At 47.9% G+C, this 25,014-nt stretch overlaps 1 pseudogene; it reads left to right on the top strand.

Moving 5' to 3' along the window:
• The first annotated feature begins 10,892 nt into the window (after window positions 1–10,892).
• LOC146186751 (putative ATP-dependent RNA helicase DDX5 pseudogene) lies at window positions 10,893–12,491 on the top strand (annotated as a pseudogene).
• Window positions 12,492–25,014: the final 12,523 nt, after the last annotated feature.

Raw genomic sequence — 25,014 nt, 5'->3', positions numbered from 1 at the left:
TGAGTAGAACCCACAGCTGTGGAAAGAAAAATGGTAGGTGTAACGTTAAAGGCTAGGAAGCGCGCAGAGTGGGCCTGAGATATTACTCGATTTAAAGGCATTGCAGTCGAAATCGAGAACAAGAGAAAGGAATGGGCAGAACATGGTAGCGCGAAGAGAGGATAGTCGATTGTGGCCGAGGGAAGAGACGCGCCCCGCCTCGGTGGTGCAGTGATAAGACGCCCGACTACCGTACAGGAGCACCTGGTTTTGATCCCGAGCGTCGGCGGCTGCGTTTCGATGGAGGCTAAACACAGTGGCGTCCGTGTGCTCTGCGATGTCAGTGCACGTTAAAGATCCCCAGGTGGTCTAAATTATCGCGGAGCCCTCCACTAAGACACCCTTTCCCTCTTTCCGCTTTCACTCCCACCTTCATCCCTTCTTTTACGGCTCGGTTCAGGTGTCCACAGAAGAAGTGTGGCAGATACAACGCCTTTCCCTTACTGTGAAGCAATTATTATTATAATAATAGAAACATCGGCTGTTAGAAACTCTGTGCTGGCTACTCGTACCCTAAGCATAGACGGTCAACGCACGAGCACAGTGAAACACTATCTGCGGAAAATGCCCCGTTCTTGCTCAGCTCTGCGAAGCTGACTTCATATCGAAGTCAGGCGTGTGACCTAATTACGTAATTCCCTTTACACCCTGCGTCGCGAAAGACACGGGTACAGGTGTGCAAAAACACTGCCCGTCTTTTAGCGAAGACAGGAAGTCTGTTTCACGCTGTTTTGATGGGTACTTTCCAATGTTTCAAACCTTTTCTTGCCTTGCAAAAAGGCAGATGACCCGTATAACGACCACATGCAGCGGTATGCTACGGTAATTTTGTAATAGCAGCCAGTTGCACACGAAGAACATCCAGAAGGAATCCAGGCAGGGCCAGAGAAACAGCTTGATTTTGATATCCTTCAACCTCACGTGCCCATGCCTGGCTAAAATGTAATGCAAAAATACCAAGAAACGATTCAACAAACGGGAGTACAGAATCCTTTTTGTTGAATGGAATAATTGCTCCAAAGCTTTTTTTTTCTTCCGTCAGCTCGGCTCACGACGAATTTCTGCGGCGCAAAATTATCAGTACGTAAAAGGAGATAACTAATTAAGAGGTAAGACCACAGTGATCATGCCTGTTAAGCAATTTTAGCAACACTTCACGATGTTTAACCCTATATAAACCTCATTATATATATATATATATATATATATATTGCTTGTTACTACTGGGCCAGAGTTAAATTCAAACAGGATGTCACACAACTTTCCCGATTATCTATTTTATTCCAACAGTTTCGGACGGTGGACCGTCCTTCTTCAAGGTAGAGTTGAGAATAAGTCCGCACATTACGCCACTGTTAGGAGAGGGAGAAGGAATTCTCGCTCTCCATCTTTGGAGAAGCAAACATTACTGAATAGATAGAAAGGGCGAAAAGCTCCAGTTGATTATTGGCTGGTAATGCAACAAAGACGGAGAGAGAAGAAGCAAAAAAAAAAAAAAAAGGGGGGGGAGAGGGAGAAAAGGGGCAAAAAGAGAAAGTGGAGAGCCGACTAATGTTACATACGCGCCGTGCTTCCACGAAGACGACACTAACAGCAAGGCAAGTCTCCCTCGAAGGAAGCCAGAAATTGAGCAAAGGTTCAGAATAACATAAAAATAATAATAATAAAAAAAATTAAAAAAAATGTGAAAAACAGACAACGCGAGCATGCACACCAGGACGGCCCGCTCCCCAGCGGTGCAGGTGTTCAAGAAAACCGTTGGGATAAGAGTTATGTGTTCTAGACGGAGTTGTTCCACCCCGCGACACGCCAGCGATCGGAGCCAGGGCGGCGCGCCGCCGCGGCGACGAAAGAGCCGTCGGCCAGACGCGCTCTCCCGAAACCCGAAACCCAATGCCGCAGCCGAGTATTCGCGTCAAGTGGTTCCCGCGAGCGTGTCCTAAGTGAAGACGTTTGTTGCGGGATAGAAAACCGACCAGAGGGGGGAGGCCAAGGAGCTAAATAACGAACAGTATAGTTTGCGTGAGAAGGGGGAAATTCTTAGGAGCGGGCAAATGGGGGGAGATAAAGGCCTCGTCTATTAGTTATGTAGGCTTTTCAGAAAGGCAAAGTTGCCCAATGTTTCATTAATTCCATGGGTTAGAGTCTGAAATTTGTGTATGAAGTACGATTCTCTTTGTTGATTTGTTTGGAAGCCTGATTGAAGGAGAATGACCGAATGTTTTCGAAAGTGTGGTTTGGAAGGCACAGGTGCTTAGAAAAAGGGAGATTTGGCAGTGTGTGGACGTGGGCCTTGTGGTTATTGAAATGAAACCTGAATGGTGTTTCGGTCTGGCCGACGTATTCCATGCCGCACACACCGCAGCTTAGCATGTATACCACATTGGCACTGTCGCAGTTCAAGGATTCTTTGATCTTAAAGGTGAAATCAGAGAAGTTGCCCTTTACAATATTTGTCGCCTGCACATGATTGCAAACTTTACAGCGTGGTTTTCCGCACGGTTTACATCCGGGGTTAGGGTTAGTATTGGCGGTCGTTTTAGATTTAACTAACATGTCCTTTAGGTTTCCAGAGCGCCGATACACTGCTCTCGGTGGCTGTTTGAAAATGGAAGACAAGTGACTGCTTTGCTGGATTATATTGAAATGTTTCGAGAGGATATTATTAACCCGTGGCATGTTTGAGGAATGTGTAAGAACGAGGTTTGTTGGCCTGTCGTTCTGCTGTGAGTTTTCAAAATTGATTATTTCATTTCTGTCTAAGCCTCGAGCTTTCCCAATAGCATCATCAACAATGAAGGGGGGGTATTCCTTTTGCAGAAGATTTGTTTTTAGTTGCTCCGCATGGCGGTCAAAGTCCTCTAGTTCAGAGCAAATCCGTCGGAATCTATGGGCCTGTGAGTAGGGTATGCTGGTTTTACAGTGGTGTGGGTGGCTGCTTTTGAAATGTAGGTACTGCTGGCGGTCGGTTGGTTTCCGGTATAGGGTAGTCTTAAGAACGTTGCCTTTTATCTGTATTGTAACGTCCAAGAAGTTAATTAAGGATTTAGAAAAGCTGTGAGTGAACGATATGGATGGGTGAAATGAATTGTAATTTTGCATAAATGTTAACAGGCTGGCTTCGTCGTGGGGCCAAATGAGGAAAATATCGTCAAGAAAACGTTTATAGAGGAGGGGTTTCAGAGACTGAGTGTCCAGGAATTGCTTCTCGAGGGCCGCCATGAATATATTGGCATAGGCCGGTGCCACCTTAGTTCCCATCGCCGTACCGTTAACCTGAAGGTAGTGTCTTCCCTCAAATTCGAAGTTATTGTGATTAAGCACCAGGCTAAGAATAATGGAGAGGGTTTCCTCATCCAGGTTCACCGAGGGGTCCGTCTTAAGGTATGCATCCACTGCCGCGCGTATGCCGTCTGAATGGGGGATATTCGTGTACAGGGATGTTACGTCTATTGTGACTAAAAAGCTTTCCGTCGGAATTTCGAGGTTGAACACGACCCTCAGGAAATGATTTGTGTCCTTAATGTAGGCAGGGATAGTTGGTATAATGTCCTTAAATAGGAAGTCAAGGACTGCGGAAATATTTTCGGTGAGTGTACTGTTACTTGACACAATTGGGCGGCCGGGACGGTTGGGTTTGTGAATTTTTGGGAGGAGGTAGAATCGCCCGGGAACCGGTTTGATGGGCTTCATTGCTTTAAACATATCCTGGGATATCTTTTGCTTTTGAAACAGAGACTCTAATTGATTGTTGATTTTGGTTTCAAAATCTTTTGTGGGATCGCTATCCAATTTAGTGTAGAAACGTTTATCTTCCAATTGTCGGAAACCTTCTGTTAAATATTCTGCCCTGTCCATAACCACAATAGCGCCGCCTTTGTCCGCAGGTTTGATGATGATGTCGGACCGCTGACTCAAAGCGTCGAGGGCTTGGCGCTCTTCAGGTGACAGGTTGTTACGGACTGCATTAGGTTTTGATTTTGTACACGCAGCCAGAATATCCTTTTGAACAGCAGCGATGTACATATCTAAATGTTTGTCTCTGTGTTCTCTTGGTGTCCATGATTTATCAGATATCCCCGGTATGTTAATTTCACGCTTCGTTTCGTGGTTACTGAAGTATTCACGGAGACGCAGATGGCTTGCAAAGTTATCTAAATCTTGAAATAACTGAAATGCATTGAATTTTCCTGTCGTAGGACAGAATGTTAGACCCCTAGATAGCAACGTTCGTTCCGAAGGTGAGAGTGGCAGACTCGACACATTCACTACATTATCAGTAGCCATGGTAGACTGGTTTCCAGCAGACCCGCAAGGCTGGCGAGGAGCTACTTTATCTTAAGCCACAGGTGGGGCTGGTTTATCCTTGGCCACAGGCGGTGTTAGAGGATAGCTAGGCGTAGGGACCACACCATCCCGGCTGAGTTTTTTTTATTTTCTTTTCGTTGATTTCTGTTGTTTTGCGATTTTCAAATTCGCGGAGCTCAATTAGTTCATTTTCCGTGAATGATTGTTCGCGGCGGCAGCATTCTTCCATATGTTCAAGTTCGAGAGCTTTTCGATGGCTATGTCTTATGATTAGGTCCATAAGGCGCAGTGAGCTGTCATGTAGAATGCCATTCCACTCCGTATGCCATTCCATTCCATATATATATATATATATATATATATATTGTCACGGACAACCGGGCTAGACGTGACTAAAACGACGGGACGCTGAACAAGCAGGCAAAGTTCCGCGCACTGCACGCGAGCCAACTTCGGCGTCCTTTTCTTCCAGGCGCCACCTAAGAACATCAGGGACACCAAGTGGCATTACTCCCCCTCCATAAAAAAAACGAAAGCACTGACTGGGCGCGAGCGATGGGCGATGCAAGTCAGTACAGAAACTGAATATAAAACGGAGGTGGTTCCCTACACAACTAAACGAGTGCATAGTACACTGCACATTACCGCGTGAAATACGGTTTCATGCGGACAACGTACACCACCTCTGAGCGTGGTTGCTGACGCGAGGTCTGGAAGGACTTCGTATGTAACTTCTGTGACACGGCGCAGCACCTTGTAAGGTCCAAAGTAACGGGACATCAGTTTTTCAGACAAGCCCGGCCGGCACACCGGTGTCCACACCCAAACTTGCTCTCCTGGTTGGTATGTGACGTTTCGATGACGGAGGTTGTAGCGACGCGTATCCTTTCCCTGCTGTTGCTGAATGTGGATACGGGCAAGTTGACGTGCTTCCTCGGTGCGCTGAGCAAACTGTTCAGCGTCTGGGATGAGAGGATTATCCATGCAGCACGGAAGCATGGCATCTAACATCGTCTGAACGTCGCGTCCATAGAGCAGGCGAATTGGCGTAAAACGCGTCGTCTCTTGGATGGCAGTGTTGTAGGCATATGTGACGTACGGGAGAATCTCGTCCCAGGTCTTGTGCCGGGAGTCTATGTACATTGCAATCATGTCGGCGATCGGTTTATTGAGTCTCTCCGTGAGGCCATTCGTCTGTGGGTGATAAGCAGTGGTTTTGTGATGGCTGGTGTGACTCAACTCAAATACGTCGCGCATAAGTTGTGCCGTAAACGCCGTGCCTCGATCGGGGATTACTTGGGACGGCGCGCCATGGCGCAACACGATTTGCTGCATAAAAAAGTGGGCGATCTCAGATGACGTGCCACGCTTCACCGTCTTGGTTTCAGCATACCCTGTAAGATAGTCGGTCGCGAGACTATAATCCATTTGTTACCGACCGATGTCAGCGGGAATGGGCCCAGAAGGTCGAGACCGATTTGGTCAAACGGTGTTCGGGGAGACGCAATAGGTTGGAGCAAACCCGCTGGCTTGAGAGGCGGCGCCTTTCGACGCTGGCACTCACGACAGCCTCTGACGTAGCGATGAACGGCGTCAGCAAGTTTAGGCCAATAATAGGCTTGACGTACTCGGGCGAGTGTGCGTGCAAAGCCCAAGTGGCCAGAGGTGGGCTCATCATGGCAAGCAAAAAGGATATCGGCACGGAGGTCGGCTGGCACTACGAGGAGGTACGCTCGGTCAACAGTGCTGGAGTTCTGTTTGAATAGAATGCCATTCCGGACACAGAAAGCAAACAGGCTCCGAGCAAATTGCCGAGGGATATCAGCAGCGCGACCCTGCAGGTGGTCAATGACCGGTCGAAGGTCCGGGTCAGCTCGCTGTCGGGTCATTATGTCTGAAGCACTCACCAGTCCAAGAAAACCACTCTCGTTGTCCGTGCTCTCATCGACTAAACCGACGGGTGCGCGCGACAGCGCGTCAGCATCTTCGTGCTTCTGGCCAGATTTATACACAATGGTGTACTCACATTCTTGGAGGCGAAGACTCCATCGTGCTAGGCGCCCCGATGGGTCGCGGAGGTTAGCCAACCAGCACAAGGAATGATTCGGTGACCACTTTAAACTGGCGGCCATAGAGGTAAGGCCTAAATTTCATGGTTGCCCACACAATCGCAAGGCATTCCTTTTTCGTAGTGGAGTAGTTTGTCTCGGCGCGGGAGAGAGTGCGGTGGCATACGCTATTACCTTTTCGACGCCATCTTGGTGTTGAACGAGTACAGCGCCAAGGCCGATATTGCTGGCGTCGGTGTGGACATCGGTGTCAGCGTCTTCATGAAAGTGCGCAAGAACAGGGCCTGTTTGCAGTCGGCTGCGCAGCTCCGCACAAGCCTCTTGTTGCTCGGCGCCCCACACGAACTGTGTATTATCGCGCGTGGGGCGAGTCAAGGGGGCTTCAACTTTGGAAAAATCGGCGATGAAGTGGCGGTAGTACGTACAGAGACCCAGGAAGCGTTTCAAACTTCTCTTGTTTGCAGGAACAGGAAATGTGGCGACAGCAGAAGTCTTGTCGGGGTCTGGCCTAACGCCTGCGGCACTCACCAGGTGACCAAGAAACTTCAACTCTTTGCAGCCAAAGTGGCACGTCTCGGGCTTGAGCGTCAAGTCAGATGACCGGAGGGCATCTAATACTGCGCGCAGACATTCGAGGTGTTCTTCAAAGTTTTCAGAGAATACGACAACGTCGTCGAGATAGACTAAGCAGATTTGCCATTTGAGGCCGGCGAGAACGGTGTCCATCATGCGCTGAAACGTAGCCAGCGCTGAACATAGGCCAAAAGGCAGCACTTTGAACTCGTACAGTCTATCTGGGGTGACAAAAGCTGTTTTTTCGCGGTCCCGCTCATCGACCTCAATCTGCCAGTACCCGCTCTTCAAGTCGATGGAGGAGAAGTACTGGGCGCGACGAAGCTTGTCGAGCGAATCGTCGATACGGGGCAGCGGGTAGACATCTTTTTTAGTGATGGCATTCAGCTTTCGATAATCGACACAGAAGCGAAGGGTCCCATCTTTGTTCTTTACCAGCACGACAGGGGATGACCACGGGCTGTTGGATGGTTGTATGACACCATCACAAAGCATCTCCTGAACTTGTGTCTGAATCTCTTCACGTTCCGTCGTTGAGATACGGTACGGCTGCTGGCGGATAGGGCGGGCGTCGTCAGGAGTAATAATGCGGTGCTTCACGAGAGGTGTTTGCCGTACTTCCGATGTGGACGCAAAACATGTGCTGAACTCTAGTAGGAGGGTGCGTAGCTCACGCTTCTGTGTGTGCGAGAGATCCGGACTAATATCAAGACGGTCAAGTGGGGGCTGCACAGTGCTAACAGCCCCAAACGTAAAACATTCTGAAACGTCCGCTAAGGAGCCAGCAAACGCGATGGCAGTAGCACGAAAAAGATTCCGGGGTTCGTTGGTGAAGTTAGTCACCAGGAGCTCAGACCGGCCGATGTGGAGGTGGATGAGGCTGCGCGCTGTACAGATGCCGTGGGTGAGCAAAAGTGACTGGTTGCCTTCCGCGACCGCATGCCCGTCACACAGTTCGCCTCAAGTAACAGTCACAAAAACACTGGCGCGTGGCGGAATCAAACGCCCTCGGCGGCAATTCGAAGGGCGGCGCAGCGTTGGCGATTCTTGGTGTCAATATCAGCAGCTTTCTCGGTTGAAAATGTCACTGTGCGCTTCCGGAGATCGATAATAGCTCCATACTCCCGGAGAAAATCAACCCCAAGGATAAAGTCACGGGAGCAGTCAGGTATAACGAGGCAGCTTACAATAAACATGTAGCTGCGAATTTGAACTCGTGCCATGCACAGGCCACTAAGAGTTACATGTCCGCCAGCGGTGCGAATCTGCGTGCCTGACCATGGTGTCATTACTTTTTTAAGAAGCACTGCTAGCTTCCCGCTTATAATCGAAAAATTCGCGCCAGTGTCCATCAATGCGCTAACCTTATGGCCGTCGAGAACCACGGGTATGTCCAGCGAGAGTCGATGTTCATGCGTAGAAACTGTCGTCGGTGCCGTAAAATCCAGATCGCTCACAGGTCTCATTTTCAGAGGGTCTTCATCACGTCGATTGCAAGCGGCCTCCCCCCCGGAGGTCGCTGTCTTTAGTTTTCCCGGTGGGGACTTGGCGACTGTCGCTGCGCCATTCAGGATGACCTGGGCTATGGCGATGGTCGGCTTGGGGACGTGGATCGTGACTGCCGCTGAGAAGTTGGCGCCATGCGCTGCTGCGCTAAGTAGTCTTCAATCTCTCGGGGTCTTTGGCCTATTGGAGGGTGACGCATGTCGATGGGAAATCCGTGAAGCCCAAGGTGTCGATAGGGGCTCTGGCGATAGAGATGACCTGGTTCCCCGCAATGAAAGCACAGGCGCTGGCGATTTGGGGCGCACCACAGGTCCGCCTTCCGCTGGGGTGGTTGTCGGTTGTCGATGAACGGCTCAGTGTGTGCGGAATGTAGTGAACATTGATCGGGTGGCGGTAATGACGCCGAAGCAGGGGCAGGGTGTCGCGCCATATCTGCATAAGTTGGACGCAGGTACTTCGTGGGGAAAGGTTGTGGATCAGCGGACGGTACCGAAGGCTTCAACGCTTCAAGCTCTTCACGGACAATGCTAGCTACAGTGCCGACCATCGGCTGTGGAGCACCGAAAAGCGTCTGGAGCTATTCGCGTACAACTGAGCGGATGATGTCGCATTGGTTCGGGGTGGCCCCGAAGGCCGAAAACGGCTCCACAACCGAAGCGGCGACCACCGGCCTGTCGTAAGTGGTAGACCTCTGCAGGAGCATCCTCTCTATTATGACAGCTTCCGAAAGAAACTCGGCAACCGTCCTTTTTGGATTACGCACGAGGCCAGTGGACAGTTGCTCTTTAATACCGTGCATAAGGTGACGCACCTCTTTGTCTTCGGTCATGGCCGGGTCAGAACGTCGGAAGAGCCGGGTCATGTCCTCCACATACATGGTCACAGTCTCATTTTGCATCTGTATACGAGACTGTAGAGATCTTTCTGCGCGTTCTCGCCGATCCGCGCTGGTATAGCCTCCCGAATGCGTCGGCAGAACTCACGCCATGATGTTAGGGCGTCTTCTCGGTTCTCGTATCAAGTACGAGCGCCATCTTCCAGGCTGAAGAAGACGTTTCGAAGCTTGGCGGCGTCGTCCCACTGATTAAACGAGGCGACCCGTTCAAATTGGATAAGTCAGTCTTTGACGTCTTCGCTCTGACTGCCGTGGAAGGGCTGAGGCAGTCGTGGATTTTGCAGGGTGTAGTAAGTTGGAGCTTGCATAGCCGGTCGAGGGGCGGCTGCGGTGTTGAACTCCAACTGCCCGTGCTCAGGGGGCAGGCCTTGATTCCTTCGGCTAGTACGGTGCACAGGGGTGTCGACTGGCACAGGAGTTGAGTCCTGGGCATGCGGTGGTGTACGGGACATGTACTGGGATCGAAACCTAGCGCCGGCACCAAAATATGTTACGGACAACAGGGCTAGACGTGACTAAAACGACAGGACGAAGCTGAACCAGCAGGCAAAGTTCCGCGCACAACACGCGAGCCAACTTCGGCGTCCTTTTCTGCCAGGCGCCCCCTAAGAACATCAGGGACACCAGGTGGCAATATATATAACAAGCGAAAGACCTCGCCGCGGTAGCACAGGGGTTAAGATGTTTGTCTACCGAATCGAATCCGACTACACAAGTGTCAACCTACATGGCTCGAATCCACTCCACTGGTATTTTTATTCTGAAAACACTACACTCGGACTCGCTAAATCATCACTAAAACTATTAAACCGTAGTTGGATCTTGCGATCTCTTGGCACGGAATGTAGAGTGAAAGATCTTGCATATTAAAGTGTCCTTGTCCAGACTCAGAGGACGAGGTGAGACCTTTTGAAAAGTTCAGTGTCATTCACCGATATCCGGTGAATTCGAAAGTTGCAGCCCAGAGAATAGGGTTCCTGCTCTAAAAAAATTAAAAGCTGAGCTTGTTGACAGCTGCAAGCGTTGTGGCCCAAACAAACAATTTTTGAAATGTCTGCTTTGTCAGATTAATGATAAAACAATTGCGCTCGTCTTCTTTCTTTACACATGCGCAGCTACGATCACAGCATCACTGCAAATTCATGCCCCCATATTTTAGACGTATACTGTAATCGCCATAAAAGCCACCAGTGTTTTATAGTCAAGCTGGTACTGTCTTCTACGGTTACTTCAATTTGCTTCATCAAGATGCGACTGACCGGCCAGCAGAATGTCGTTATGTCTTTCTGGTTGCTCGTGCACCACGGCTCCCTCAAGACGAGGGCGAAGACAGTTCAGGCGAGCGGTCAGTGAACTACGGCGGGTGAAAACAAGCTGCAGGAAGAAAAATGTTTGGAAAGCAAAATCAGGTGGACTTGGCGAAAAACCTCAACGCTGCGCTACATTCGTTGAACGTCGCATTGAACGCGGTACATGACATCAACCGAGGATTGCCCAGTATTATGCTCAACGATGCGTTTGGACTGAGATTCAATGGAGTCAGGTGGATGAAGGCCCTCAGCGGGGCTAATGAAGGGATGGAAAACGCTGCACTACAGGGCGGCTTTATCGACTGGGACCTTCCTTTCTTCGGACGCGGACAAGGCCAGCCTGAAGAGGCTGCTGGAGACGACTTCATCAACCTGGCAATGGGAAGAGGAAGGGGCACGCCGGCCGGTGACCACAGACTGGCTAAATGGAGGCTCCGCTCGCCAGACTGGAAGCCCCTACTAACAAAACCTCTGCGTAAGAACTTCTATCAGCTGCATCTAAAGACGGCCCTGCGATCGCCCGCCGAAATCGACGCCTTCCGTGAGGCGAACGGAGTAACGGTAGCAGGTCGTGACGTGCCTAAACCTCTCCTGGACATCGACGAAGCCGGATTTCCTGAAGATCTGATAAAGAGCGTGCAGGAAATGAAGTGCAACGCGCCGAGCCGACTCCAATCCCAGTGCTGGCCAGTAGCTCTCAGTGGCAGGGACCTCCTCGTTGTTGCTCGCTCCGAGTCTGAGGGAAAGGCGATCGGTTATTTGCTACCAGCGGTCGTTCACATCCGACACCAGAAGCCTCTTGACGAGCGCAGGGGACCAATAGTGCTTGTGCTGGCAGCCACCCATGAATCTGCCCAGGAGACTGTACAAGCCGTTCGCGACATCTTGAAGCATACGGGTCTTCGAGTTATGTGTCTTTCATCAGGCCTACGCAAGGAGCCACAACTGAATCAGCTGAAAGACGGCGCGCACGTTTGTATTGCCACTCCCAGTCGCCTTGTGGCTTTCATGAAAGAGGCCTATCTAGATCTACAGGATTGCAGCTACTTGGTGGTAGACGGCGCCGACCGTATGGTGGCTATGGGCCTCGAGAAGCAGCTTCGCACCATTTTGAAAAATATCCGGCCTGATCGCCAAACTGTAGTGTGCATAGCCTCTCGTTCAATGGACATAGACCATCTAACAGAAGAAATGCTTACAGACCCTGTCACTGTGACAATCGAGGAGCCCAAGGTTTTCCAAAATCAGCTAGTGGAGCACATAGTCTTGGTCTGCGAAGAGGACAAGAAAAACGATGAACTCATCAATCTCTTTCAGGACGTATTTAGCAAAGAGAGCAGCAAGGCCATCGTGTTTGCCCGATCGACGCAGACAGTGGATTCTCTAGTCGTGAAGATGCAGGCCCAGAACTGGCCCGCGGTTGGTGTGCACGGGAAGAAGCAAAAGAAGCAGCGCGACTGGGCACTGGAGGCGTTTCGTGATCGTCGCGCCTCCGTTCTAGTTATGACGGACATCGTGCCTATTGGTCTCAAAGCTGACGATGTTCGTTCTATTGTTAACTACGACCGCCCCGCCACATTGGAGGACTACACTCGGCGTGTGGAATACGCCGCTCACGTCGACTCATCAGGAAAAGCCTACACGTTCATGGCGCCCTCCGACAGCAGCCATGCCAAGCAGATGCTCTTTATTTTCCGCGAAGCGAAACAGGATATTCCGCGCGAACTTTTACGCATTGCCAAGAGAAGGGAGCTGCTGGGAAAATCCCGTGAGCTTGGCGGATCCCGATGATTCATCATTCCCACAGCTGCAAGAGGAACTGTTTCGGCAGTAGCACTGATAAATTCCTATATCGGCACAGCTCTTGTAACATTAATTCGATTGTATAAATCATCAATTTCTTACACTTTCACTGTTTTCGCAAAGCCCTGTCACAAAATTTGATTTTAAATTCAGTTGAATTGATACTGCTGCTTCATGCTCTCTTTCCGAGGCTGTTCTTACTCTCAATGTTTGTCCTGCTCCTATACGCTGAGGCGAGTGCCCTGCATAAGAACACGCTGGCATACGATAGGTTATTCATAGCGTTTGAGCGGTGTGCTTGGCCATAGAAAATGACCTTTTAAAAGCATAGCTTACCTGTTATGGTCTCGTTTTTATATATTTCTGAACTGCATCGAAAAATGTGCTCCAAATATTGGGAAAACATCGCATTTTTTTTCAGCATTTATCCTCAGATTATTTATCTGTATCCATTCAAGAAGCTTAAGCTATTATCTAATTTCTTGGTTCTCATGTAAATATTGACAGCTGTAGTGTGCACAATTCATGAATATAGATGATGAAGAAATGCTGCACACGTCCTTCACGTAAAAATTAATAGAGAAAGTGACCCAGCCTGCTGCGGAGAACGCGAAATGGGGTAGAGAGAGGACCATCTGTTCCCACTATCCGCCTGTTAACGTGACAGCATTTTTTGTCTCATGAGTGGTACGGACAGGATGTGTCCCAGGAGCGTGTCATCAGATTGTTTCGGCAGAGCGTGTCCGCCCGAAATGTCAGTTATTAGTAAGAGAAACAAGTGGTGTCCATGCCAGCAATCGAAGCACAATCCTTCCGTTCCCCGGCCGAGCGAGCATACTACTACTCCACGACGACTTCCTTACACAGGTTATTCCCCTTGCCTATCGTAGCAACACTGGAGGGCGCTGAGGGAAAGGGCAACAATGGCAGTAACTGAGAAAAAAGGTAAAAGACGAAAAAAATATTTTAAAAGACTCTCCACGAGTATGTGATAGGGAAGCCAACGAAAGCATCTGCTAATATTCGCATGCAAAATTAAATACAAAACAAAGAGAGTGAATTATCCCTTAGCGAGGTTGACATAAAACACCACATCACAGCAGTCTCCTGTGGGAGGAGGTGGCGAAAGGTAGCAGTTCCTGGCACTACGTGGTTGTGACGGTAGGTCAATGCCGCTTGCGGCGGGGGCTAGCCAGCCACCAAATTTTATCTGTTGTAGGCCGTCATTGCACCCGCCACTGCTTCAGTGGTGGACCATGGCTGTTGTTGCGGCACGCGTCTCTCACTCCCTCTACTTTTTCCTTTTTTCTCTATTTTCTCTTTTGTCGCAAGAGGCAAGGAGGTGACGCTCAGCTACGAAGCCAGTAGCAAGCCCGTGCATTTTCTTTTCCTTCTTCCTACGTACAGCCAGTATCCTGTGGGTAAAGATCCCCCAGGTGGTCGAAATTACCCCGTAGCCCTCCACTACGGCTCCTCTTTCTTCCTCTCCACTTTCACTCCGACCTTCCTCTCTTCCCTTACGGAGCGGTTGAGGTGTCCACAGAAAACAAGTCAGACAGTTACCGCGCTTTTCCCTTCCCATAAATCAATCAGTCCTCTCTAGGAAGACGCTCGAGATCATCGAGCTTCGAATTATCCTTGGTATGTCCATACTGTAGGCTGTGCGTTTAATTTCGAGAACATTACAAGTAAAATTAAAGTCGTAGACGCTGGAAATAAACCAAAAACGCCCTCAAAGCGGAACTTGGCACGAATTTGCAATGCTTTCACATTTCCGCGCGTAAGGAGACATGAGTGAACATCTGTCACTTTTCACACGCGGGCACACTACGCATGAGCGCTTCTTTTGCTCAAGCTCTTGTGTCGAAAATATAACGTGTGTGTCCACTGCGCATGTTAGAAGTAGGTGCATGCGCAAATGGCCGCAGCCGTGCAGCACACACCTTCGCACCGTTCGCAAGCATCGTTTTCTTCTCGCGGAATCGGTTTGGGACTTCACTTATCCCGTACGCTTGTCTTCAAACGGCAGCAGACGAATTTTCACCACTACCGATATGACACCCCTTGTGAACATTGACTGTGGTTTAGCTCCGGGTAAACCTAATGTGAAACGCAATGGTTACTCATGGAATCGATGCAAGTTGCCGCCGTTGCTCTTTCTCGGTCATTGTTGTTGCTGTCGGTGTTGACGCAGAAACAGCAGCGGCGGCGGCGGCCATTTGTACTGCTCGTTGCTCACGGCTTGCAGCATCGTCGCGGCGGCGTGTCGCAAGACGCTCCTCACGTTGTTCCTACGTTTCCGCCGTACTTTTGCTTCTTTTCTCCGCAAACGCACAGCTCCCAAAGCAATGCCATCCGAGTCGTCATATGCAGCCGACTGACGATTGTAACGAGCATGGCTGCCCAGTTGCTCTTCTCCCGAATCCATGGAGCGGCTCGGGCCTAAACTCGCGGTGCGACTCTGTATATACTCGAGATTGACCTCAGCAATCATGTGCCTCGCCATGAAGCTGCTCGCGTGTTAAGCTACTTCCCACGTCAATTGACCCTTTTTCTTAGACACTGACCTTAAGGGGGAATGGTTGTGGCTTAAGTTCCAACTTGATCTCGAAGCTGTTTGAAAGTCATCGAAAGCACATGGTGATCTTGGCTTTACCTAGCGTAGTGAAGCTATAGCTTCAAAGGGGCCCCGGCGCCTGCGCGAAAGTTATGATGTTCCAGCTTTCTTAACAGCACTGTGTGAGTGATAGTGTCGAAAACTTTCCAGAACCTGTGGTAAAGGTTCAAAAGTGGCTTTAATTCCTCCAAATTTTCCTTTGGATATGTTCCTTTTATGTTAGCAGTGCAAGTTCTTCGCTAAAACCTTCGGGGAAACCGAACTGGGAGTAGGCTGAAAACATGACGTTTATTGCAAAAGCTGCCATACTGACGTCAGAGCAGAGCCATGGTCTCAACAAATATGTTGTGCCTGACTCTTTATTGGAAGCTAGATGATGACGTCACAGCTCAAATGTCCTGGCGCGGCTATCTAAAACAGCAGTTTCACACGGTATCACCGGATAATTCAGTTTTAAGTCCGAAAACGTTTGGCTTTTGCAAGGTCAAAAAGCCGATCGCCTCGTGCGCACAGACTGCTGTGATTAACCTCATAAGAGATGGCACATACCAACACTCGAAGATGAGCCAAGAATTCCGGTGCAGAGGGATATTTTAATGCATACTTATATGAACAAATTAAAAATAAATTCTGGGGAAGAACGAAGTAAACAAAAAGGTGAGTCCCCGAAATGAAAAGGAGACATCATAACGCACGCAGGCGATGAACACAGTAGGATTTGTGAGCAAGTAAGTAACACAATATAAGAAAGGAAGGCGTTTACTTTCAAGTAAGAAATTTTTAAAGGCGACAAAATTAGACCTGCGGCTGCATCAAACTAGGGTGGCGCCAAACGACGATGAGAATGGGTTACTAAAACTTAGGCAAGCTATTGCAATGACGTCTTCAAAAATCGTCATCTCATTATAGTAAAGCGTCAGAAAAACAGCAACAATTGTTCCATTAAACACCTTTAGCAAACCGTGTTGCGTATTGCTGTCTGCGTTGCCGGAGTGGCGTGATCCCTCCCAACGCCAGTGCGCAGGCGCTTCATTGGAGCCAGTTGCCTGTCAGCTTAGCGAATGCCCACAGTGTGGGACCAATCTGTGCGAGGGCACTGCCGGTGCGAGGGGTTTTGCCACTCCAGTAACTAAAACAGCAAAACACAATTGAAACTGCTAAAGGTGTCTATTATCCACAGAATGCACAGACGTGAGTAAGCGCCAGATCAGACCTGTGCATATTGAAATTTAGAGGTGGATCACGGCAGCGAAGCCTTGTCAAGATTGCAACGCATGCCTGACAAGCCGTCTCCATCAACTTTTATCCATGCCCAACAGCCTTCGCATGCCCTGTTTGGCTTAGCTAAGTTCAAACCTTACCATTTTTTGAAGTTATCGACGTTTTACTGAAATTGGGGGGGGGGGGGGGGGGGGGGCACTTACGCTTCTTTACGTGCGGCTATGAGACAGTATTTCTCTTCTGTTGTTGGTCTGGTTGTGCGATGAGACAAAGGAGTGTGGCCCGTAGCCCACGTCACCAGCTTTATGATCAAGTGTTACCTGCTTCCTTTGCGATAGCAATGCATCCGAGTCAGCCTAATGAGATGAACAAAAGCGTCTTTATTCATTACTTACAGGGCGGTATACACAGCAAATCGGCATGGAGGCCGAGCACTACAAGCTAGACTCGCACAGTGACGGCCGGGGAGACAATGATGCGTCCCCTCCTTGCGAGCGGCACTACAATCGACGAACGCTGGCGAAAGTTTCGGTCTCCAAAAACAGTATGCTCGCTTATATAGCCTATAAAGCCATTGTACTAAAATTGTTCAATTCGGAGGCACCACGTGACGGCGGCCCAAGAGGTCCGATCAGTGAGCGCGCTGATCGCTCGCTTCAAACCTGCCGCGGTGTGAAGGTGACTCGCCGCTATGCGACTGGCTTCGGGTTTACAGTGGATTTTGCGGGAGTGTTTCAACATGAATCTCGCCAATGCTTCCTGACAATGCACTGCTGTCTTGCGGAGCAGCACCGGGGTTTGCAAAGAGGATGTGAAACTTGACGTTCGGTTGAGCGGAATCCGGGTGGCTGGCCCGGGCGCGTATTTGGGTTTGCTCGGTACGGTGGCTCCGCAAGGGACAAAACGACAGAAGAGACGAAGAAAGCGGGCTGTTCCGACTTGCATCTACCGCCCCCAGGAGCCAAGCAGCCTAGCGATTAGCGGCGCATGCTTTTTCAATGGGCGTAATGTTGGACGCGGCACTAGCTTGAGAAAGCCTATACAACCACTACTGCTATTACTATTGTTATTATTAATAATGATAATAATAATAATAATAATAATAATAATATTATTATTATTAGTAGTAGTAGTAGTAGTAAGTAGTATAGAGGAAGACTCGTTTCACTAAGTTGGTACTGAATTGTCTGTAGGTAACGGCCAAATTAACTGCCTAAACATTATCTTCACAGTTTTAATTATTAATGATAATTATATTAATTGGTTCACAGGAAGGGAAAGGCGCACTATCTGTCACACTTGTGTCTGTGGACACCAAGGGGTGAAGGTGTCCACAGACACAAGTGTGACAGATACTGCGCCTTTCCCTTCCTGTGAACCAATTATTATTATTATTATTATTATTATTAATTAAAACTGTGAAGATATTTAGCCAGTTCATTCGGCCGTTACCTAGACAATTCAGTGCCAGCTTCGTGAAACGAGTCTTCCTCTATACTACTACTACTACTACTACTACTAATCATAATAATAATATTAATATTATTAATAATAATTAGCAGAGAAATATTACTGTGTATTATTATTATTATTATTATTATTATTTAGTAGTAGTAGTAGTAGTAGTAGTAGTAGTAGTATTATAGGCTCTCTCAAGCTAGTGCCCCGTCCAACGTGACGCCCATTGAAAACGCATGCGCCGCTAATCGCTAGGCTGCTCGGCTCCTGGGGGCGGTAGATGCTAGTCGGAACAGCCCCTTTTCTTCGTCTCTTCTGTTGCTTTGTCCCTTGCGGAGCCACCGTACCGAGCAAACCCAAATACGCGGCCCGGGCACAACAGCACCCCCGTCTTCAGACAATGCGCCGGGAGGACAAGCTGTTTCCAAGTGGCTCAGATGCCCGTCCGCTCGTTCGGCAGGTCCTCCTATTCCCACGTCCAGTGTCCAGGCGGGCAGGTAGCTGCACGTGTCTCGGGTTTCACTCACCAAACAAGGATCTCCGTGCACAGCCGTGTTGCGGAGGTGTCTCGACCAGCTTCGCTCGCATCGCTGCAATGGCCTTGCGTCTCGTAACTGGTCAGGGTTGGTCGTTCTGCAGCTTCCGAAACCGACCGACAATAGGCCACACTCGTCACGAGCAAGTACCCTTGTCACCTGTCAAACACCTGAGTAAGGCATAATTCAAATTAAATTAACTACATTGATGTACCTTTTTTGCTTTTCTCACTGCAATAAAAGACAAATCTAGAATGCAGTATACAAGGTTTAAACAACACTTTGCCACATTAACGATATCAGGGGAATAGAAAACGAGAAGGGTTCAACGCAGCTGAACCGAATGTGGAGTGAGAGCATTAGCTGCGGGTTACCGAGCGTTCTTCTTGTTCTTCGTATTCTTATTCGTCTTCTTCCTCGTATTCCACGGTGCCACGCCGATGGCTCGAAAACCTAGCGCAGTGCAGCGTTCGCTACAATAATGAGCAAAGATAACGAAAACAGACCCCTTGAAATCACTTGGGTCGTAAACACAGAAATAAGGAAACAAGGAGGCCATTCTATTTCGCCCCCTCCTTTTTCCATTGAGGCTCCGGCTGTCCGTTTTCTTGAACAACCTCTCCTTCCTATTTCTGTACAAAGAAACACACGAACTTGAGTTACTCGCTTTGCTGAACGACCTTTCCCTTTCCGTACGCTTTGCTCACCAGTCGTGCTTCTTCTGAGCACGGGCGCTTTTCTGCCGTTGGGACCTTTGCTTCTTTTCCTTTCGCGATAGAGTGAGTTTCCTCTCTTTTACATGCCACCCTTCTTTATTTTGACTGCCTTCCCACTCTTAGCGGCGGCAGCACTTTGTTGCTTACTTTCCTCTCTCATCTGGCAGCTGGCGTCGCTGCTTAGCACTTGGCTAGCTTCTCACTTTCCTCTAAATATGGTCAGTATTGTCACTAGACGTGCCCGTAACGATGTCTATGAAGCATTTCCTAGCAGGCCCAAGCATCCATTTTGTAGCGAATTCGGCTACTTTGGCCACGAACGAGGAGTTTCGTGTGACGGGATGCACAGAGCCGTTGTCTAGCAACCGCGACAGCTGGCGGACGCCGCGCGCTCGTCGCGACATCTGGCAATCAAGAAGCAACCAGAAGAAGATGTGTCGTCTTCAGTGAAACAACAACACGGCTAGACATAGCGAGTAGCACATCTTTATTCTCCTTCTCTAGCGTGAGGATAATAGTAGTTAGGATCATAGGCTAGTCAGGGGCGCATTATTTCGGGCGAGCGTGTACTCAGCATTGGACAGGATTGGATTGGATTGGACTAGATTAGATCAGACTGATTTGGATTGAATTGGACAAGATTGAATTGGATTGTATTTGACTGAAATGAACTGTGCTTGATTGAAATGGATTGAATTACCCTGGATGGATAGGATTAGATTGGGTTGGATAATAGTAGGCAGCCCAGCGCGAGGCCCATATGCTTTCGCTACGTATATTTTGGCCTAGCTGAGTGTCACGCGCTCGGTAATTACCGGAGGGCATTACCGAGAGATGACAAAAAGGGGGGTGGTCGTTCGATGCCCGGCGTAGCCGGTAAGCAAGCGTGGAGAATGAGACGAAGACGTGTCGATTTGAAACGAGAAGAAGACGTTTATAGGCCCAGAACGAGGAATACACAAAACATTTAGTAGACCGCAATTGACATTCTACATTCTAAACGGAAACGACACGAGTGAAGAAAACAATCGAATTAAACACTCCGAATTACGTATACATAGTTAAACATGCTTTTTCGGAATAAAAGTAACAGTCCACATAACAGCAAAGGAAAGAAAGCTCAGGACAGGGCAGAACATGCAGTTTACCGGGGAACGCGGCGGCAATCCATCACTGGGACGACGCAGACGGGCGGCCCTCGAACGTAATGATCATTCCGAGGCAGCTTGCGGTCCGTTAATGCGGTGCCGTTGGCGGGGGCGTTAGCGTTTTTGCACGCCCGACCAACCATCCTCACCATATTATATGTCTAGCCATTCTGTTTTACAGAGGCTTTCACCTGATAAGCCAAATCCAAGAACGATTTGGTACAGTTTTTTTCCGCACCAATACCTGTCTCGAAGCTCCTTCGGTGACAGCCGATATCGTTTTTAGTAATAATTCTTCAGTTATTAACCATTTTTCTAGTCGCCGCCTAATATTAAGCGTTCGATTTTTTTCGACGGTTCAGCGGAGAGAAGAGCTACCAACCTTTGTTCCCAATTATCTCTCTCAATGCGCTTCCTTCTATTATGACGTCTGACACTGTATGAAGTCATAAACGAAGAACTGCACTGTATGATGTCCGACATTGTACCCATGACTAAGACTAAGACAAGCCCTGACTTTGATTAATAAAATAATGATCGTCATGAATAATTACCAGTTATAGATTTCATGATATGAAAAAATTCAGCACAAATGAAGTTGCCCAAAAGAGAAAAGAAGGGGCAGGAAAGAGAAGTGGTAATGGCAATGGCAGGAAAGCAGTGACACGAACAATCAGAGGCAGTCAACGCCATATGATGTAAAGCGCCTTAAGAGCGTTAAAACTCATAACAGGTGATAAGGCTAAAAGATGGTGTGAGCCAAAATAGTGGCAAAACCTTCCTTTGGCCTAAACGATGTATTTGTCAACGAACTAACACGGACGATGAATGAATCAAGCATGCGCGGAAGCAGTGTCTGGAAAATGAGATGAGTCAACATGACATGGTGTAAAGGGCCGTAGAAACGATAAAACGAAAACAAGTTAAAAGCTGCAAGCAGATGCAACTCAAATATTTCCGTTGTTTTCGATAAAGTATAAAACAAAAAGTTACATGGAGGATGAATGAGTCAGGTACGCGGGATCAATAACTAAAATCTAGCAATGTGCTTATAAGAAGGCAAGTTCGCTCTCATATAGCGATTTGGACACGTCACTCACACACGCTTAGCCTTTTTGGTTTATAAAGAAAGTTACCTTCAATTTACGGGCTACGCTGTCTCGACTTCTATCAACAATTACGGTATCAAGTAACAGAGGCCTGCATACACATTTGCTGCAATGAACCGCTAGACTGCACCCAGCTCTTTTTCCGAGCGGGCGTTCGTGTTCCCTCAAACGTTCATTCAGACATCTTTCCGTTTGTCCTATATAGACTTTGCCGATAGCCTTCCAATTCAGTCGGTCCTGTGGCAGCCGCATATATACAATCACCGTAAGCTTCAAATTGTCATCCATCCACGTTACCTTCTGCGGCCCCTGTTAGGCTTGCCTTCCCTTTTAACCCAATCTTACATTTAGAGACAATTAGATGTCCTTCCTTAGCAGCAAGTGTCTTGTCCATGCCGATTTCTTCTGAGTATCCACTAGAATGGCAGTTACTCTCTTTTCTATTTTGGTCAAATCTGCACGTTCCCTGTCTCTTAATTTCGAACCAATTATTTTCCCTCCCATAGCTTTGTGCGCCGTTTGCAACTTGAGTTTAACCGTTTTGGTGAGCCTCCACTTTCGTGGTTCTTAGGGGAGCACTCGTAAGATACCGTTGTTATATTCTTTCTTCTCGACGGACACTGGTAAACTGACATTCACGATCTGATAATATCTGCCAAGCGCGCTTCATCCCAATCTGATTCTTCTAGTTATTTCACTTTCGTGATCGGGATCTGAAGCCAATACCTGTAATAAGTAGACGTATTTTCTTACCGCTTCCAGGCCTCCGCTACATACTGTGAATTACTTTCCTTTCCGAAACTGTTTAGCGTTAGTTTAATTTTTGCCTCTTAATTTTGCAGATACAGTTGTAATTTACCTGTTTAAATTATTCATGGGCCTTTTCCATTAGTTCGCAATATAAATCTCTGAATACCTCTTTTAAGCAAGCGGTGATTAGTACTGGAGAGAACATGTCGTCTTGCATGCCCAACTCATAGGAAAAAAGAGTGGTACAACGGCTTCTACAAGTGGCCGCCATCACTTGAAAGCGTAAAATGGTTCAGGCAGCCTCGTTTGATAGTTCGAGGAGATCATGAGGAAGAGAGTGGCTCAAGAGTTTGATCAGCGCATTCAACGCGACCGAACATCTGTGCACGATGACAGTGTCTGCGAAATTCGTACCGAAGTTGCTAAGAATGGGGGAGAAACAACGCCGTCTAGAAATCGCAATATGACATGCTGGGCAATGCAATAAGTACCCCAACTTTCCGAACAGTGTTATCACAGATGATGAGTCGTAGTCGTATGGGTACGACCCAAAACATAAGCTGCAATCGTCATAGCTGAAACGTTCACCATCGCCGCAGCCTAAATATCACAGCTAGTCCGTAGCAACGTCAAAGTCATGTGGACATTCTACTCAGCTCCCATGAGGTATTCCAACAGGAGAGCACACCACAGGCCGAGCCATAACATATGAGTACTACCAGAAGCCTTCGTTGCCTTCGTGATGCTGTGCAAATGATCTGATCAGTTGGTAGCAAAAACTTCTCATCTCCGTCATGATGAAGCACTTGCTTATTGCTGTGGCATACCTACTTATAATTATTTTCTTTTGCCGTTCTCAGGTTGGAATAGTAATCCAAGGTTTTTTTTTTTTTTTTTTTTCAGTTTCTCAGTATGAAGATGTTGTCGCCTGTTAATTGCACTTTGCGTTTTGCCACAACGCGTTCTTTTCAGCTGCTCGTTTCAGCTAATGCTAAGATACAAAGATTGTAAGGGTCACTAGTCCCGTCATGCTTTTCTTGTGAACGCGTCTTATGCGCAGACCATCTTGGCATACTTGAATAAATGCGCCCAACTCAGATGGCATCGTGATTTACTAATATACAGCTTCTGAAAAGTCACGTTTCTTTGTACTTGTGGCAATACTAGTTAGCTGAGCGCAAGCGGTGACAGCGCTGTTTGAACAACAATGGTCCTATCGTCGGTGGGTCGCGCCAAAATATTGCCGCAAAAACAGGACTGCTGAAACGTGATGAGTGAGCTCAGAGGATCTTAATGGAGATGGCAAATTCTTGCTTGTCTAGTATGACATATCAAGTGTGATTTTGGCGCCTGAAATGTCATTGTCATCTTAAATAGCATTTCAGTTGGAGTCATTATCCTTCATTTTGCGCCGATAGTGCGGCGACTGATTTAAAGTATATTAACAGGTAATAGTACAGAACAGTATACGTTATCTCCTTAAATGCAATGAAGTCGATGCTATCTTCAAACATTTAGTCAAGCTGGCCCGAAAAATGTAAGGAGACGAAATTCTTCACACAATAAAGGTATAAAGTGCGTTGCATTTATCACCATACTCATGGCAACTTCCGGATGATAATATCAGCGAATAACGAAAGCTGAATACAGTCCAGCGCCGCTGTACCTAAATTATTCAACGGGGTCATATTCTTGTGCCTTATGCCATTTTTCTGAAGCCTGGAGAGACGAAAAGCTGGACTTAAGCGCTATGAAATGCATGGGCCCTACTTACAAACGCGTGTTAAAATCCATGTAAATCTGCACTATTAACATGCTCTTACTTAGATGTCCGTAAGTTAACACTCGCTAAATTCTGAAGCGTTGTCTCCTACTCCATTACGCGGAATTGTAAACACTTCCCTTTCGGTAGAAGAAAGAGATGAGAGGTCGTCGCAGCGATCAGATAGCCTGTCATTACACTGCGCTACCAATAAAAAGAGAAGATACAAAACAAAATCGCTTTGAAGGAAATATCTGCCTGACGAAAAAAAAAAGGAGAACGATTACGTGCTCCCAGTGCATTCCGACTGATGTGAACTTGCAAATGCTAGGCTGGCTTAGGTTGGTCCGTAACTTCCGTCATAGTCACAATAGTGTGTGTCAAATCCAGGGGTGATATTGTGCGTCATGCGGATACCGCAGCGCGACACCTCGGTCGTTACTAACGAAGAGTAATATACACAGAAAGTGCGCGCATCAAGTACTGTCACGCTGCGCTGGCAAGCAGACATCGAACGGTGCGGAAACTGCGCCCTTGATAGGTTTCAGGCAGCTGTTGTTTTGAGCTGAAATTTTTGCCAAACATAGAGGCAAGACCGGAATCTCAAGCACTATGTCATCGCACATGCGCAGCTCGCCAGAGAATGTTACGGATACTCGATTGCCTGAATACCTGACCGCTTTTCCAAATAGAATGCTCCTAAACCTGTAAAGATGCAGCTCCCACACCAAAATAATTTGGTTTGGGACAATGACATCTCGTAAAATATCTCTCAACCGTGTACAACCCTGTCTATTTTGAATATATCCGACGCGTTGGAATATATATCCTGCCGGTCAAAAGAGCGAGTCACTGTAACCCCTCGCAAAACTGCAAAGGAAGGCTTAAAATAAAGCTAGCAAACACCAGCAGCGGTGCAGAAGAGTTTATTTACATCTAAGACGCGCTCGTTTGTGTTCTACTACACAACTCGCTTTTTATTCACGCGAAATGATGATAGACCCACCGATTCCTTAACCAAGATGCGACTACAACCAATGCCCAGCAACTGTTACAAAGAGCACTTATGCGATTTTATAAACTCTTTGTGGTATAAGTGGGGCTAGTGTTTGAGTGAGTGAATTTTATGACATGTTTTGAATACGTCAGAATTTTATTTTCAATAGCAGAAATGGCTCCGTATAAACACACATA

This window comes from Amblyomma maculatum, chromosome 6 (assembly GCF_055883805.1).
Source record: "Amblyomma maculatum isolate TAMU_Amacu chromosome 6, ASM5588380v1, whole genome shotgun sequence".
NCBI classification, from domain to species: Eukaryota; Metazoa; Arthropoda; class Arachnida; order Ixodida; family Ixodidae; genus Amblyomma; species Amblyomma maculatum.
Note: the sequence above shows the minus strand (reverse complement) of the source record. Positions and strands in the feature narration are given on the sequence as shown.